The sequence below is a fragment of the Amblyomma americanum genome, chromosome 3, assembly GCF_052857255.1.
Source record: "Amblyomma americanum isolate KBUSLIRL-KWMA chromosome 3, ASM5285725v1, whole genome shotgun sequence".
In the NCBI taxonomy this organism is placed as follows: domain Eukaryota; kingdom Metazoa; phylum Arthropoda; class Arachnida; order Ixodida; family Ixodidae; genus Amblyomma; species Amblyomma americanum.
Genome location: NC_135499.1, coordinates 51,987,231 through 52,005,045, shown reverse-complemented (window position 1 = coordinate 52,005,045; position 17,815 = coordinate 51,987,231). Strand labels below are relative to the sequence as shown.

General features: G+C 49.0%; 1 protein-coding gene across 1 annotated transcript in view; it reads right to left on the bottom strand.

Moving 5' to 3' along the window:
- Positions 1-17,815, bottom strand: part of LOC144124589 (uncharacterized) — a 94,540-nt gene that overhangs the window by 32,954 nt on the left and 43,771 nt on the right. The gene's annotated exons all lie outside the window — the stretch shown is intronic.

The window sequence follows — 17,815 nt, the reverse complement described above, 5'->3', positions numbered from 1 at the left end:
GAGTTAGGGGGTGGGGTAGGGTTTGGTTGTAGGCAACTGCTACCGCTTCATACGCTGTACACGCGGCGTCTACCCGACCGGAACCGTGGGCTTGCCCATAATACTTATGCAGAGTGCACTAACCACTCAGCGGAGTTAATGCTTGTGGAGTTCGGTTCCTGAGCTACACAAAGTGGAGAGATCGAATCCCAGCTATGGTTGGCGCATTTAGAGGAAGGTGAAATGGAAATGTCGTCCGGGTGATATCTTATGTCGGTGCATGTTCTAGAACGCCAGGTGGTCGAAAATTACAGATCCCTTCATACCAGCGACTCTTCCTCTCTCCCTGTTTTCAACCATTCCTTCAGCGCCTTCATCCCTTCCCTCACCGCGCAGCTGTGGTGTCCAAACTTAGCGGAACAGTAACTGTGGCTTGGCTTTCCTCGAAACTAGTTATTAATGTAGTTATAGTTAGTTCCTTACAACGTCCTCACTCACACCCTTCGTTTGTGCGGGGCTGCGCTGGAAAGAAATATGCCAAAACCGCTTCATACAGCAGCGCACAACGCAGTTAAGCACGTCTGCACATGGCCTCCTGAGTCGGACGCGCGGCGGTCGCATGCGTTCAGTCCAAGGGCATGCATGCAATGTGCATTAGGCTCCCACTGCTACTCCAGCAAGTACGGCTTCGATCTGCCTGTGGATGCCTCGCTCCCATGTACTGACCGAGCCCAATGCGACTTGGCAATATTATTTTTCTTTCTTTTTCGTGCCCGCACTAATATATGTGGATGCCTCGGAATTACATGCGGTATCGAATGAAGCAAATGCTCAGGCCAGTCTGGAGCAACTTGTAAATTACCTGAGCTTACCCCTATGCTTCGTCTGGAACCGCTGCTGTGCTTTAGAAAACTCCATTCGCTTTTCTGTAATTGGGTTCTCACTACGGCAGAAAACTAGGAGGAAGCTTGTCGCACTTTGCCTACTGCGGGCATAGGTATACATTTTTCGGGCAATTTTTAGAGCCGTGGCTGCATATATGATTTCCCGGCCGGTATAAATCTGTGTTCCGTTGTAACATGTAGTGGATTAGTTATAGCATGACGACGGCAGAAGTTGCAAATTCGATTTCTTTTGTTACAAAACATGAGACTTCCTACCTTTATCTCCTGTAGGAATGCTCAGTAGAGCGAAAGTATAGAATGGCATCATAAAAAGATAATATGGCCCGATGTGTCAATTCAGCGAAAGCAGTTGGAGTTACCCTGTATGGTTAGTTTGATGCCCTTACTGTGCTAAATACTCTTACTCTAAGCACGGGATTCACACACGCTACAGAATATTTGTGGATGGGGAAGGTAGGCGGGTGTGGATTGAGAATGGCGATGGGTTGGCGGGTCTCCGCGGTACGGTGGGGAGGCGACAGGTGGGTGGTACTTCTGGAGGGTGGAGGCTTCTTAATTAGGTAAGAAGGCTTCACTTCAACAAACGTCCGAATCCATGAGGAGTGGGATTACGCTAGAACTGCTTTCGCAGAATAAGTAATAATAATTCGTTTTTGGGGAAAGGAAATGACTCAGTATCTGTCTCATATATCGTTGGACACCTGAACCGCGCCATAAGGGAAGGGATAAAGGAGGGAGTGAAAGAAAAAAGGAAGAAAGAGGTGCCGTAGTGGAGGGCTCCTGAATAATTTCGACCACCTGGGGATCGAAATTATACCGGAGCCATCTACTACGGCACCTCTTTCTTCCTTTCTACTTTCACCACGTTCTTTATACCTTCCCTTACGGCGCGATTCGGAGAATTCTCAAATGTGCGTGCCTGTGGCTTAACCTCTCTAATTCCATCGCAATGGTGCTTACAGCACTCATGTCCCAAGGTCACGGTTTACTGTAATGTTCGTGGTTGCCAGTATGGAAGAAGCGGTAGGTGCGCTGTGATATACTTCAGCGGGCCGCAGCTAAGACCCTTTTACCGCTGCCAATACCACTATCCCTTGATAATTAGCTTTGAGGAAAGAAAATGGAGCAATAACTGTCTCACGTATCTCTGTGTAGGCGCGAACCGCGTCGTAAGGGAAGGGATAAAGAAGGGGATGGTGGTGGTGAAAACATTTATTACGGATGAATAGGAGGTATGTTTGGATCAGCCCGTAAGGGACCGATCCGTACAAGCACTAGGTGGAGGTCCCTAGTATGGGACCCCAGTGGCGGTTGCCGCCGCCCGGGCGCGCCCGACTAAGGCTTGTTGGGCCTGTAAGTCGTGGCAGCCGAGCAGGGTCGCCTCCCAGTCCTCCCGGGTTGGGTTGGGGATGGGGGGAATGGGATGAAAGAAGAAAGGAATAAAGAGGTGCCGCAGTGGAGGGCTCGGGAATAATTTCGAATAGTTTCGAAAACCACAGGATTTTCAAGGTGCACTGACATTGAGCAGCACACGGGTAGTAGTGGTGGTAAAAAATGTATTATGAAAGACGTGTTTGGAGCACACAGGCCAATTGGCCTGGGCATGACTCCAATACACAGAAACGTTGATGTTCCATGACATCGGCTGCGCCTTTTAACGCGATAGCATTAAGGAGCTCGTGTAGCAGAAAATTGTGTCGACGTAACACAAAACACGAACGTCTTCAAACAAAAAATAATTAGCTATGTTTTAATTACTGTTTAATCTGGTTAGAGAGCGAAAGCTGTGGTGTATCGGGTAACTAGGCGCGGCTTAGCGTCTGTAACGTTGAGTCCGTTCTGGGCAACTGGAGCACAGGAGCTCATCGAAATACGTTTCGAAGACATCTTTCAATCACTAGATGCGTCTTCATTCACTTCGAAGAGTCGAACAGTTGTGGCGGAGTGGAAGCGTCTCCTTCTCGCTTACCAGAGGTCCGGGCTCGATTCCCATTTAGACCACAATTTTCTTCTGTTGAGGCACTTCAAGGTCAGGGGGAAACGAGGCTGCTGAAGCCTCAGCCCGCGCGCTCAACCACAGGACATCGCCACGACACTCGGCGACTGAGGTATCAGAACGTAATCCGGCTATCACTTACAAAGAAATTATTCAATTTTTTAAACACAGAGCAGCCGCTTTCATCCCCCGGCGAAAAGGGCTAACCAAAAGCGACGAGCGTTGGCTCCTTCGCTTATATACCAACACGGTACTGTGCCCGGCAGGGCTACAATATTTTAAACGGCCTATTACGGGGAGTGCCCGCATTGTGAATGCGCGTTCTCGGACATCTGCCACATGCTGTGGGCGTGCCCCTCTAACCTTGCTTACCCCACATTTCCCCTCAACTACCTGAGAGAGCTGGGAGCCTGCCTTGCTCGGGTGTTCTGCGTCAGAGAGCCAAAGAGCCCTCGTCGTTAGGGCCCGAGCGGCCGCGGAAGCCACAAGGGTCCCGGACTAGGAACCTCTCCTAGAATTTGGGAGGGGCTGGCCCTTAATTCCAGTACCCACTCTCTACTGTAAATAGCCTTGATTAAATGTCTTCCACCACCACCGCTAGGCTAGTAAACCTTCCGCTTTAAAATCTTATCGAAGTACAATCCACCCATGGTCTTTCACGTTGCGAGGCGAGCACGCGCAGAACACGCTATGAGGGCTAGTTGGATAGAACTGAATAAAAGTGGACCTAGTCAATGCGTTGTGGTATTTGACTTCGCGAAGTGTCTTTGTGTCCTAATGCGTACGTGAGTAATCATGAGTACGCGAATTTTGAAACGGGACCCCAAAACAAAGGCGCTGTATTCTGTGAAGCATTTGAATTGACTGTTATGAGCTGAGGCAACGCTGCGCCATATATATTGTAGAGATGACAGTAAAAGCGATTAGCTTAGCACTGAGGTATGGTAGGTGGTGTTATGACAGTGTTCAGTGTGCGTTTGAGTTTATGGAGTGTCACGTTACAAAGCGACTCAAGGAATGAGGGCACCGTGATGGAGTGCTTCCGTAATTTCGGCGACCTGGGGTTCTTTAAGCTGCACTGATATCGCACACTAGTTGTGGGTTTGAATTTGGAGGACCGGCATACGAATCCTTTCAAGACGTCAACTAGGGCACGGCGCTGCTCGAGTATGAGCAATTGACTCAAGGCCCACCCCATTACGGCTCCTGCGCGCCCTGGCCTGCTGCCTCGGAGATGCAGCGAGAGATCGTCGGCATCGCGGGAAAGCAGAGCACACCCCTCTGTGCTGTGCAGCAGCTGGCCAGAGCCGTCAAACACGAGGAGCTCCAGGACCATCTCCTCGTGTAAACCGACGGCTCAGTGGCCCGCGACAGCTGCTCCCTTGCAGCGGTGGCTGCCATCCCCGCCCTGCGACTGCACAGCCAGCAAAACACAACCTTCCTGGCCTCCTCCACCACGGCGGAGTTGTTGGCGATCCGACTCGGGCTGGACCTGCTGCTCACCCTCGGCCCTCCGCCGCCCAGGAGTGCTCTGCTGCGCTACTCCTGCGCCGCCCTCAGCCGCCTACAATCTAACGGCCGCGGTACCCCACTAGTGCGGGAAATTCGCTCGCGCATCGAGCGCCTCACGCAGAGAAGATGCGCCGTGCGTGCACAGTGGGTGCCCGGTCACAGCGGCATCGCCAGCAACGAAGAGGCTGATGACCTCGCGACCGCCGCACATCAACTAACTGAACGAAGGCGATATTACCCGTAGAACGCCTCGACCGGAGCAGGCATCGGTTGCCCTTGTTCGCTGCCTGTGTCCAGCACTGAGCGCAAGGCCAGCAGAAGCTCTGCTCTGCTGGGAACGATCGGCTAAGTTTAGGGTGGCTGGTTGTGGCATTTTCTCTCTGCGTCTTTGCGCGGTAAGGCAGTAAGCCCGGGCTATGTCCACCCAGTCTCCCGGCCAGGGGAGCTCCCTCTGGTCGGCTTCTCTGTCCACTGATCTCCTGCCGTTGGAAACTTTTTTGCGCAGTGGTGTCGGCAGTATCCCTGTCGCGCTGGTGCCTAAGGATGGTAGTGCAATCAAGATGAAAAACGCTGGTGCTGTTCGGGCTGCTCTCCAGTCGGCGACTTCTCATTATGAGTCAATCTCAGAGGTACGCCAGTTTGGACGCGGCGGGATTCTGTGCAGATCGCCAGACCTCGCCTGTGTAAGAGATTTGCTAAACTCCTCATCCTTTGCCTCCCTTCGGGTAAGTTCCTTCATCCCTTCACATTTGGCGTGCACGAAAGGTATTGTATGAGGCATAGACTCTTCCCTGTCTCCGGCAGAGACTCTTGAGCTTCTGTCGGGTGCAGGTGTTGTTGCTGTGCACCGCTGTAGCCGGGATGTAAACAACTTGCGGATGCCCACTGAATCAGTGATTGCTACCTTTGCCGGCACTTCCTGCCCCTCTGAAATCAAGGCATGGCCTCTAATTTTTCGTGTAGACCAGTTATCATCTCGGCCTCTGCAGTGTAACAACTGCTGGCGCTATGGAAATAGCGCCGGCGGTTGCAAATCCAACTTGAGGTGTTGCAACTGTGGGGATGGTCATTCAACGAGCACCTGCACTGAGAAGAATGAGAAGTGTTGCCTTTTGCGGTGGTGCTCACTCTGCAAACTACTCAAATTGTCCCTCTCGAGCTCAGGAAATCCAAATTCTGGAGATAATTGACAGGAAACGCTGTTCGCGCCGTGACGCTATTTCAGAGGTCAAAGAACGTGCCCACGGTTATGGCGGTGTGACCGCTCGGCAAGGTGTCATGTTAGATTCAACGCTGTCCCAGGCAATTGCGGCTGCTGTGGAGGCTTCGATGTCTAAAATGGTAGAAAAGATTGTCGCAAGTGTGTCGGAGTGCCTCACAAACGTTCTGGCGACTCAGTTTACACATGCCGTCCAGGCTTGTTTGGCACATCTTTCGTCAGCAATTCCCTCTCCTCTTATCCGGTCTCCAATTCCAGTAGCCTCACAACCCCAGGAACAAACTTCTGCCCCTTCGGCTGTACCTACCTCGGGTACCTCGAGGGATGTTGGTATAATCTATGATTCCGAGATGGTGGAGCCTGATGCGCGGCTTCTTAAGCGCAGCGGGTCCCCCATGTCTCATTCGTTGTCTTCTCTGTGCACCCAGCCCAAATCAAAGAATCAACAGCTTGGCACCAAACTCAAGGATACCATTTTGGAGCAGGTAGTTGCTGCTGCTAGGCTTTCGCAACCATAGCGTCGTGGCGAGTTCTGCAGTGGAAATGTCGCTCTATTCTTTCAGCTTCCCCTGATTTCCACCGCATTTCTACCCAGCTTAATTCGGATGTAATAATTATGCAAGGAACGTGGCTTTCAACCGACAAACATTTTCATATAAAAAATTTCCATTCATTTCGCCTAGCCACAGGGTTATGGTATCTTTTCAACAAATGTCTCCTGACTGTGAGATTTTGGCACTAGACTTTGTGCTTCCTGGGTGCTCTCCAATTTCAATGGCAAATTGTTATTTCCCCAATGGAGTCCAGGATGTTAGACCTCTGGACTTGTTACTCGCTAACTGTAAAAACCCAGTTCTTGTGGCTGGGGACTTCAATTCTCACCATGTGTCGTGGGGTTTCAGGACTAATACATGCGACAAGCGCCTTTGGGACTGGGTTTCTGATCACAACCTGATGTGCTCAAATTCAGGATCGGCCACTTATCTTCGCTCACACACTCAATCTGTTTTAGATCTCACGTTCATTAGTCGTGGAATTGGCGTAACGAATTGGTCGACTGTTGATAGCGGCCCCTCAAGTGACCATATACCTATTCATTTCAATATCATATGTCGTGTTACTCCGGCGTCTTCTCAGTTGCGGTCACATGTAAATTATGACAGATTTCAGACGGCGTTGCGCTCTGCCCTTGCTTCAGTGTCTAACATGGCCGAGGTCCACCAATCAGCAAGCATATGTCTGGCTATAGAGGAAAGCCGTAAAAAGTCGGAGTTCCTGGTGAGGCCAATAAAAGGGAACTCTTCTAACTGGTGAATTGCAGACTTTACAAGAGATTACAGGCGGAGGAAGGCAGCACGGAAAAAGCTTCTTCATAACGAATGCCCGAATAACTGGAGTGATTATAAATTTATTGCAGCCACTTTTAAACGCACAGTTTCTCGCGCGAAAGAAAAATATGACTCAGAACACTTCGATTATCTTTCAAAGGCGGGCAACAGACGTGCACTATTTGTTTTTCTACGGTCTAGGAAACAGCTCATGTCCTCTCATAATTTTCAGTCATTAGTTATGTCACCTGAAGAAGCTATCCAGGCGGTTGAATTAATTGCCACAGGCCTGCAAAAGCGGTTCTCGTCTTTACAACCTTTGCACCCAATGTTGTTTGCACCAGTCGTGCCAAATGATAATGCCTCACAAGTAAATCTATCAGACCTTTCATAAGTGGTCCAGAGATTGTCAGCTGCTGCTCTTGGTCCTGATGCTGTTACTACAAAGATGCTCAAGATTCTCTTTGAAGAGTCTCCCAACTCATTATTACACCTAATAAACTACTCTCGCAAACACGCTTGGAAACATTCTGAGTGGAAGCTGTCCAAGGTGATCCCATTACTTAAAAATCAGGGTGGAGGCTATGAATTAGATAATATTAGGCCAACTTCTTTAACATCAAACGTGGTAAAGTAGATAGAAAGGGTGTTACTAATTTGGGTGTCAGCCATTGTGGACCGCAAAACTATACTCAGCCCGTGTCAACTCGGTTTCCGGCCACGGTATTCGATGTGGAATGTACATGCTGATCTTGAGCGCAGAATTCTCCTTGCTCGTCGTCATCGCCTGGTCGCGGCTTTGGTTACGTTAGACGTCGCCAAAGCTTACGACAGTGTAGAACACTCAATCCTGATACATAGGCTACAGTCTCTTCAATTTCCAGATTATATAGTTGCATGGATATCTGCATTTCTTTATAACAGGGGATTCTTTTGCGTCCGTAATGGTGTTCATTCAGAGAGGTACAGACAAACGCGAGGTGTACCGCAAGGAGCTGTTCTTTCTCCTGTGCTCTTTAATATTGTGTTGAGCTCAATTCCTCTCCACCGCCATGTACGCACTTACGTCTATGCGGACGACATTGCGTTTTTTGCTGCTGCGCCGGATATACATTCTCTGTATGGTCTGTTGCAGTCATATTTGAATACACTTTAGCACTGGTTGAGATCATTACACCTGAAGTTAAATGTTGGCAAGTGCGCCACTCTTGTTTTCCCTCTATTCACTGCTGTAGTGGTCTCTCTCACTTTCCAGTTAAAAATAATACCGAAGGTTCAATCCCTAAAATACCTAGGGGTCATTTATGACAACAAACTCACCTGGCGACCTCACATTCACCATGTCGCGGCGAAAGGGGCTCGTGCCTTGGGCATGTTACGGAGATTATGCCATCACCGGTACGGCATGCGCAGAGATGCGCTATTAATGATCTACACTGTGTATGTCAGGCCAATTTTAGAATTTGAATCAGTGTTGTTTTCAGGCTCGGCTACATATAAACTTCGTCCTCTCGTCCGTTTAGAGAGGAAAGCACTTCGCATGTGCCTTGGCCTTCCAAAATTTGTGGCTATCAATGTGCTGTACCTTGAAGCCCGCATTCCGCCTCACTTATCACGACTTCAATTTTTAACTGTGCAAACTTACCTCAGGATCTATGAATCCCATTTCCACCGCTCCCAAAGCATTTTCTGTTCTCAGCCGACCTCCTTTTTTGGTCTCTCCTAGTCTCGTTTCAATTCCCCTCAGGTAGCGTTTGTGCAAAGATTATTTCAGCCTTTAGATGTAAAAATTTATGATATCCTTCCTGCGCTTCGCAATGGGCCCGCTATCCACATTGTGTTCGACGACATATTCCCAAAAAATGCAAAACTTTTGCCACCGAGTATTCTAAATGGTCTTCTAGACGATCATCTGAGGACCCTACCTACAGATATAGCGATAGCCACTGACGCATCGCAATGCAATGAAAAAGCAGGTGTGGGAATATTTTGCTCGCATTTAGACTGGTCCTTTTCACTGCGCCTTCCAGATTTCACCCCTATTTTTCAAGCAGAGTTTCTAGCAGTTCTACTTGCTCTACGCAAGCTAGACTCTCTGTTACAGCAGTTGCAGTAATTACTGATTATTTATCTTTGTTTTGTCCCTCGCTGCACATGTTGACGGTCCCATTTTAACAACTTTCTCATCCCTACTTCCTCCGCATTTGAGCCTTGTTCATTTAGTATGGGTTCCCGGTCACAGCAGTGTGACAGTAAATGAGATTGCTGACAATCTCGCAAAGGCTTCCCTCAGCGGCCCCGTGTTGCCAATCATCCCAGCTACAGCCTATATTACAGCATCTAGATTTCGGCGACGTGCGTTTTTAAGCACGCAAGAGACAACACTTTTAACATCGGCGGATTATGAGCACCTTAAATATTATTGGAACAGGAAAATTTGTTGCTCTCGGCAGCTTGAAGTATCGCTGACGAGGCTGCGCTGCCGCATCCCCCCTCTAAATTTCTATTTACACAAGTCGGGTTTGGCGCTCTCTCCCCTTTGTGCATTTTGCCGTGAGCCTGAATCTATAGAACATTTTTGGCTGTATTGTCGCCGATTCAACTCTCTTAGAAAAAGTTTGCTGGAGGAGCCCTTGCAGCATCTTGGCCTTAGTTTGAGCAGCCCGCTCTTGCTATCATTTGGCGCCACCACATTTGGGTTCAGCCACAGATCTGTTTGTACCGCTGCTCTAAATTTCCTTATAGAATCTCACCGACTGCCTTGCTAAGTGTTCCAAACTTTTCTTTTCTATCAATTATTACATTTCGACTAAATCATTATTATTTAATCCGTCTCTTTATTATTATTCTTATAATTTTGAAATCAAAACACTCATCTCTTTTCTGTCCATGACGAAGAATTCACCGGTGTTGCGCTCCCATGTGCTTTTGCTTTTTTTAGCTGCGTTCAGGTGAATAGCCAGCCGATTCTTGGCCGATCCCCCAGTGTGGGTATGTGCCATCTTTTGATAGGCTAACAACAACAACTCCCAGTGATCTGTCCCTTGCGCTGGTGGACGTGCGTGCGGTCATCGATGACCATCTCTGAAAGAAGCACCCCGACCCACGCATCGCAAAAGGTGAGCGCTTCGACAGCATCAACGGCTGTCGCTTACTTACGCTGTCGCAACGTAGAATGATACTGCGAGTGCGGATTGGCTTCCTGTGCCCCGGGGAATAACGGGAACGTCACGGAATCGCGACCAGTAATGTGTGTGACGGATGCGGTGCAGTAGAAAAACTGGAGCATCTGCTCCTTAACTGTGCCGCGTACGCCGATGCTCGTGGCGATATGCTTGCGGCCTATAGGGCGCAGGGCATCCTACCAGACTCCCTCAAGACGCTATTGTGGCCGCAGGGCAGTGTGCGCACCCGTGAGCGAACCTTGAACAGACGGGCTTGACGAGCCGTTGTTCTCCGCCAGGTAGTTACACGCAGTGAGCGAAGGCTCCGCGAGTTCTACCATGGACGACTAACAACTGGACGCCCCACTCCACTTTTAGTTAACATAGTGCTATGCGCGTGTGTTTTTATTCCTCCATTATGAACTAATCACGCGCACAACCTGGGCACATTTCTTATTGTGTAAATAGTCTTGTGTATATTACCTCTCCCCCATACTCTCACCAGTCCCCTCACCTCTTTCATTTCATTTATCCATTTTGCTTGTTATCCTTTATTTCCGATGCCCCAGCTCAGGTGCTTCAGTATCGATGGCAGTTGCCGGGGCTAGCAAAAATCTTTTCCTTCCTTTTTATTATTATTTCAATAAAAATTAATCTGGATTAGCCCGGCTAATCCAGGATATACAAAGCGAAAGATGCCGGTGTTCACTGTGTTTATCGGCGTTGGCGTTGACACTGTTCCAGACGGCGATGGCTTTGAGCAAAGGAAATGCGCATAACTGGCTCCCTGGATAGCGGATGCCTCATTCGTGCTTTGATACATGTGGCGGTGGTGGGAGAGAGATGTGTCCTGAAAGCATTAGCGCTTACAGCGTTGTGGTTGACATGCGGCACTGCAGCAATACCTGGGACGCAGCGTTCGTTTGGTGATCAATCTCTCGAGATCAACCACTAACTGCATGCTACCTCTCAGGGTGTCAGGGTGGGCACGCTGCCTATCCAGTGTGCGGAACGCACTCAAAGCAGGCATTTGCAGTTGGGCACCAACGCCACGTACATGAAAGCGAGATTGAGGTCTACTGACCCACGAAGCCGATTGTGCACCTTTCATTTAGTGAAAATGAACGGTCTTTGCAAAGTTGCCAACACCAATGAACTCTATGAACGCCATCGGCTCACTTTTGTTTGGTTTTTGAGGAAAGGAAATGGCACAGTAACCGTCTCACATATCTCGGTGGACACCCGAACCGCACCGTAAAGGAAGGGATAAAGGAGGGAGGGAAAGAAGACAGAAAACTTAAAATTGAAAAAATTGAAAATTGAGAGTTGGATTTTGGTTAGGGCTACTTATCCGGAGTTCCTGGGTTCGAACCCGACCGCGGCGACTGCGTTTTTATGGAGGCAAAACGCTAAGGCGCCCGTGTGCTGTGCGATGTCAGTGCACGTTAAAGATCCCCAGGTGGTCGAAATTATTCTTAGCCCTCTTCTACAGCACCTGTTCCTTCTTTCTTTCACTCCCTCCTTTATCCCTTCCCTTACGGCGTGGTTCAGGTATCCAACGATATAAGAGAGAGATACTGTGCCATTTCCTTCCTCCAAAAACCAATTATTATTATTAAAGGTTGATTTTGAGGAAAGGCGTGGCGCTGCGCAGCGGCGGAATACCTCTGGCTCGGTGCTACTAGTGGCGCATGCGCAGTAGTGATTAGGGAGCGAGAGAGAGAGAGCGAAATATCCTCGGTGAGGCGCGCGTTGTGATGTCATGTGCCTCCTCGGAGCACCGCCACGGCGGAATTGCAAGTTCGCGGTCGACCCGCCGCGGTGGCTCAGTGGTTATGGCGCTCGACTACTAATAATTGGTTTTTTGGGGAAAAGAAATCGCGCAGTATCTGTCTCATATATCTTTGGACACCTGAACCGCGCCGTAAGGGAAGGGATAAAGGAGGGAGTGAAAGAAGAAAGGAAGAATAGGTGCCGTAGTGGAGGGCTCCGGCATAATTTCGACCACCTGGGGATCTTTAACGTGCACTGACATCGCACAGCACACGGGCGCCTTAGCGTTTTTCCTCCATAAAAACGCAGCCGCCACGGTCGGGTTCGAGCCCGGGAACTCCGGATCAGTAGTCGAGCGCCCTAACCACTGAGCCACCGCGGCGGGGCGAACGCGCTCGACTTGCGAGTGCGAGTGCGAGTGCAAGACATACACTCTGTTGTGCCCTGGACCGCCTCAATCCTCGCCCATTAACAGAGCAAAAGATCCTCGGTCCGTGGCCACAGCAGTCGACTGCCCTCAAGGCATACAAGGCACTCTTTGCCTACTTGAGAGCGACTGGATTGAGTGACAAATTGTGAAAGCGTTGTGCGTGTGTGTGTGTGTGTTATGCCTTTTTCTTCTTCTCTCTTCCTCCTTTTAGCCCCCTAATTCCTCTTCCCCAGTGCAGGGTAGCCAACCGGACCCCCTTTCTAGTTAAAATCCCTGCCTTTCCATCCTCTTCTTTATCTGTCTATGTTCGGATTCCGCCTACACAGATTCGCGCAGGATGTCCTCCTGCAACTAATTCGGGAAGTCATTGACCCCCTCGAATGCCCCCATAATGACCGGGTAGTACTCTTATAGGATCATAAAGGGGTATTTCACAATGTAACACACGAGATCATACTCACTAACTTGAGCCAGACCGACTGTGGCTTCAACACCCATTCCGATACATAGCCAATTTCTAACAGATCGTAAATCCTACATCCGCATCCAAGATACAGAGCATGGTCCTTACCTAGACGGCGTGCGGGAAACCCCCCGTGGCCCCAGTACTCTGCCCGCTGCTCTTCAATCTGGATATGATACACCTACCGGCCAAGCTGGGTGGTGTTGTCGGCGTGCAGCACGACCTGTACGCCGATGACATCACACTGTGGGCCACGCAGGGCAGCATAGGGGACATTGGAAACAGCCTGCAAACAGCGGCGACGATAATACTATGCCCATCGCTATGGCCTTCAATGTTGCCCTAAAAAATAAAAATTTATGCACCTCCGCCCCTCGCGAAGTTGCACAACTGAAATCTTTCTCTTGACAGTGGTCGCATACACGAAAATGACGAGATAGGAGTACTCGGACTCTGCATCAACAAATACAGACGGCCAGACAATACATTGGCCAGACTCCGTAAGGTGGGGGACCAGATGGGCCGCATGGTCTACATTTGCAATAATAAGTGGTTTACAAAAAAAATTGATGGTGGTTGCTAAACCTGAAGTGAAGCGGTAGCTACAGCTGGCCTGGAGGAACTTGCTCAGTTGAATTGCAGTCAGTCTTTTGCCACTCCGTTTCGCTGGGTGTTCCTTCTTCATCTTCGTCCCACTTCACACGGCGCATGCGCACAGCTCTTACAGCTCGGTTTCGCCGGCGCCTCGCCGCCGGAAACAGCAGATGCTCCGCACCACGTGACCAACCACGTGGCTGGTCACGTGACCCACCGCGTGACGAACCACATGACCAGCAGCACCGCTGGCGGCAGCTGCTCCGCACCACGTGACCAGCCACGTGACTGGCCACGCTGAAGGCTCGAAATGCTACCGTAAAGTATCTATCGATACAATAATAAAAGTAAAGGAAAAGATTTTTGCTCACCCCGGCATCTGCCGTCGATGCTGAAGCACAATATCTGGGGCAGTTAAGTAGGCAGAATGAAGAAATGAATTGAAAAAGGGGAGGGGACAAGAAGAGGGTATTGGGGCACAGTGTAGATAGAGACCCTCGATTGGGACTTCCCCGCACCACTAATGTATCGCGGGTAGGGATGTGTGGAGAGGTAATATACAAAACACTATTTAAGCAATAATAAATATGTACAAGATAACGCAGCGATGGCGTAGAGGTAGAACATCCGCCTCGCGTGCAAGAGGACCGGGGTTCAAATCCTGGTGCCGCGCAATTCTCCACCGGGTTTTAAAAAAAATCCGCGTGTCGATGGAATTGCATAACCAGGCCTGGAGTGCGGCCTGATCTCGGTAACCAGAACCGACAACGCACTCTCTCACCGGAGCAGGATTTGGCCACCCTGGTGTAGTACTTGGCCACAACCTTCCATGATCATACTAATTAACCCTCGGCTCTCAGTCCCCAGCGGCTGCAGAGCAACTGACCACGGTGGCGGTCAGATCTGTGACGCAGCGGAGGGTGCTAAGAATCTCTGGCTACGGACATTCCGCCATTGGAATGTGAACCTGGCAACGTTTAACGCTAGAACTTTAGCTAGTGAGGCCAGCCTAGCAGTGCTGTTTGAGGAACTAGCGGGAATTAAATGGGATGTGATAGGGCTTAGCGAAGTTAGGAGGACAGGTGAGGCGTATACAGTACTAAAGGACGGACACATACTGTGCTATCGCGGGTTAGAGGATAGACGAGAACTAGGTGTGGGATTCCTCTTTAATAAGGATATAGCTGGCAACGTAGAGGAGCTGTACAGCATTAACGAGAGGGTAGCAGCTATAGCAATTAGGCTGAATAGGAGGTACAAGCTGAAAGTGGTGCAGGCCTACGCACCCACATCCAGCCAAGATGCCCAGACCGTTGAAAGTTTCTCTGAGGAGGTAGAATCGGCAATGAATAAAGTAAAATCGCAGTACAGTGTACTGATGGGCGACTTCAATGCGAAGGTGGGCAAGAAGCAGGTTGACGACCACGCGGTAGGTGACTATGGGATAGGCTCTAGAAATAGCAGGGGAGAGTTATTAGTCGAATTCGCGGATAGAAATAATTTACGGATCATGAATACCTTCTTCCGCAAACGAGAAAACAGGAAGTGGACCTGGAAGAGCCCCAATGGTGAGATTAAAAATGAAATCGACTTCATACTATGCACTGAACATGGCATAATTCAGGATGTGGCCGTCCTCGGAAAGGTGCGTTGTAGCGACCACAGAATGGTAAGGTCTAGAATTAGCTTAGACTTGAAGAGGGAACGAAAGAAGCTAGTGAAGAAGAAGACCATTAACGAGTTAGCCGTAAGAGGGAAAGCACAGGAGTTTAGGATAGCGCTGCAAAACAGATATTCGGCTTTAACTGAGGAAGATGATTTTGATGTTCATTCAATGCACGATAATCTGACATCAATAATTACGGAGTGCGCAGTAGAAGTAGGCGGTAGGACAGTTCGAAAGGATACCGGGAAGCTATCTCAGGTGACGAAAGATCTGATTAAGAAGCGCCAAAACATGAGGGCATCTAACCCTACCGGTAGAATAGAACTAACGGAGCTATCAAAGTTAATAAATAAGCGCAAGGTAGCCGACATAAGGAAGTTTAATATGGAGAGAATCGAGCATGCTATAAAGAATGGAGGTAGCCTAAAAACAGTGAAGAGGAAACTAGGCATAGGTAAAAACCAGATGTATGCATTAAGAGACAAGCAAGGCAATGTCATTAGCAATATGGATAAGATAGTTAACATAGCCGAAGAGTTCTGCACAGACCTGTACAGTAGCCAATGTAATCAGAGCGTTAATGAGAAAGACAGCAGTGCACAGCAATGCGTCATCCCGCCAGTAACGAAAGATGAAGAAAGCCTTAGAAGCAATGAAAAGGGGAAAAACAGCTGGGGAGGATCAGGTAACAGCAGATCTGTTGAAGGATGGAGGGGACATTGTGCTAGAAAAACTAGCCACCCTGTATACGCAATGCCTTATGACCTCGACTGTACCAGAAGCTTAGAAGAATGCACATTATCTTAATTCATAAGAAGGCAGACGCCAAGGACTTGAAAAATTACAGGCCCATCAGCTTACTTTCGTTGCCTACAAAGTATTTACTAAGGTAATCGCTAATAGAGTCAGGGCAACGCTAGACTTTAATCAACCAAATGTTCAGGCAGGCTTTCGTAAAGGATATTCCACAATAGATCATATTCACACTATCAATCAGGTGATAGAGAAATGCGCAGAATATAACCAACCTCTATATATAGCTTTCATTGATTTCGAGAAAGCATTCGACTCAGTGGAAACCTCAGCAGTCATACAGGCATTGCGTAATCAGGGGGTAGAAGAGCCTGATGTCAAAATACTGGAAGATATATATAGCAACTGCACAGCTACTATAGTCCTCCATAAAGTCAGCAATAAAATTCCAATAAGGAAGGGCGTCAGGCAAGGAGACACGATCTCGCCAATGCTGTTCACCGCATGTTTACAGGAGGTATTTCGAGGCCTGAATTGGGAACAGTTGGGAATAAGAATAAATGAAGAATACCTAAATAATCTGCGATTTGCTGATGACATTGCCTTGCTGAGTCACTCAGGAGGTGAACTGCAAATCATGATCAATGAGTTAGACAGGCAGAGCAGATCGATGGGTCTAAAAATAACATGCAGAAAACCAAGGTAATGTTCAACAGCCTAGCAAGGGAACAACAGTTCACAATTGGCAGCGAGAGCCTAGAAATTGTGACGGAATACGTCTACTTAGGGCAGGTAGTGACAGCTGATCCGGATCATGAGAGGGAGATAACTAGAAGGATAAGAATGGGGTGGAGCGCATATGGCAAATCCTCGCAGATCATGAGTGGCAGTTTACCAATTTCCCTCAAGAGGAAAGTGTACAACAGCATAATCTTACCGGTACTCACCTACGGGGCAGAAACGTGGAGGCTAACGAAAAGAGTTCAGCTTAAGTTAAGGACAACGCAGCGAGCCATGGAAAGAAAAATGATAGGTGTAACGTTAAGAGACCGGAAGCGGGCAGAGTGGGTGAGGGAACAAACACCGGTTAATGACATCCTAGTCGAAATCAAGAGAAAGAAATGGGCTTGGGCAGGGCATGTAATGCGAAGGCAAGATAACCGCTGGTCCTTAACGGTAACGGAGTGGAATCCAAGAGAAAGTAAGCGTAGCAGGGGGCGGCAGAAGGTTAGGTGGGCGGATGAGATTAAGAAGTTTGCAGGCAAAGGGTGGATGCAGCTGGCAAAGGATAGGGTTAATTGGAGAGACATGGGAGAGGCCTTTGCCCTGCAGTGGGTGTAGTAAGGCTGATGGTGATGATGATGAAATATGTACAGGGTGCGTGAGTGATTAGTTCATGATGAACCAAATGGTCCTTCAGGTTTGCAACAAGCGCAGGTGGTTACGATGTTAGGATGCCTTGCGGCTGGCAAACGCCTTCACGACCAGCCGAATTCTCTTTTTGACTCTTTATCTCCGCCTACGGAAACAAGAGGAGGGCGCCCTTGAGGTCATCCTTCGCCAAACTATTAAACGTGCCCGGGACCTCCACATCACTACTTCAAACAGCCGCCGTATGGCTCTTAGGGTGGTGAATACTGTCCGGGAGCTCGAGGATTCGCGCCTTACAAACCAGTACGCGCCCTTGTCGCAAGCGGGTCGCCTCCTTCTTACTTGACTCCATATCCCGCCCACCATTGAGATGTGAAACAGATTTCGCATCCCAGAAGTGTTGGTCAACCCCTGACAAGGACGAATTATTCTTTAACTAGGCAGTTTCTGAAAAAGCTGTTAGCTGTCCTTTGCAGCCGTTCGGGTGGATGCTAATGAGTAATTACTCCCTTATTTCCCAGAAGTGTGGAGACGCGCCCTTCATGTGCGTTCTCTTCCAGCCAACATGTCGCAATATGATGGCGAGCACATGCTTCTGAATTCTCATCAGAGAAATAGCATACCTTTCGCTCCAGGAATTGAAACGGCAAGTCGCATGTCCT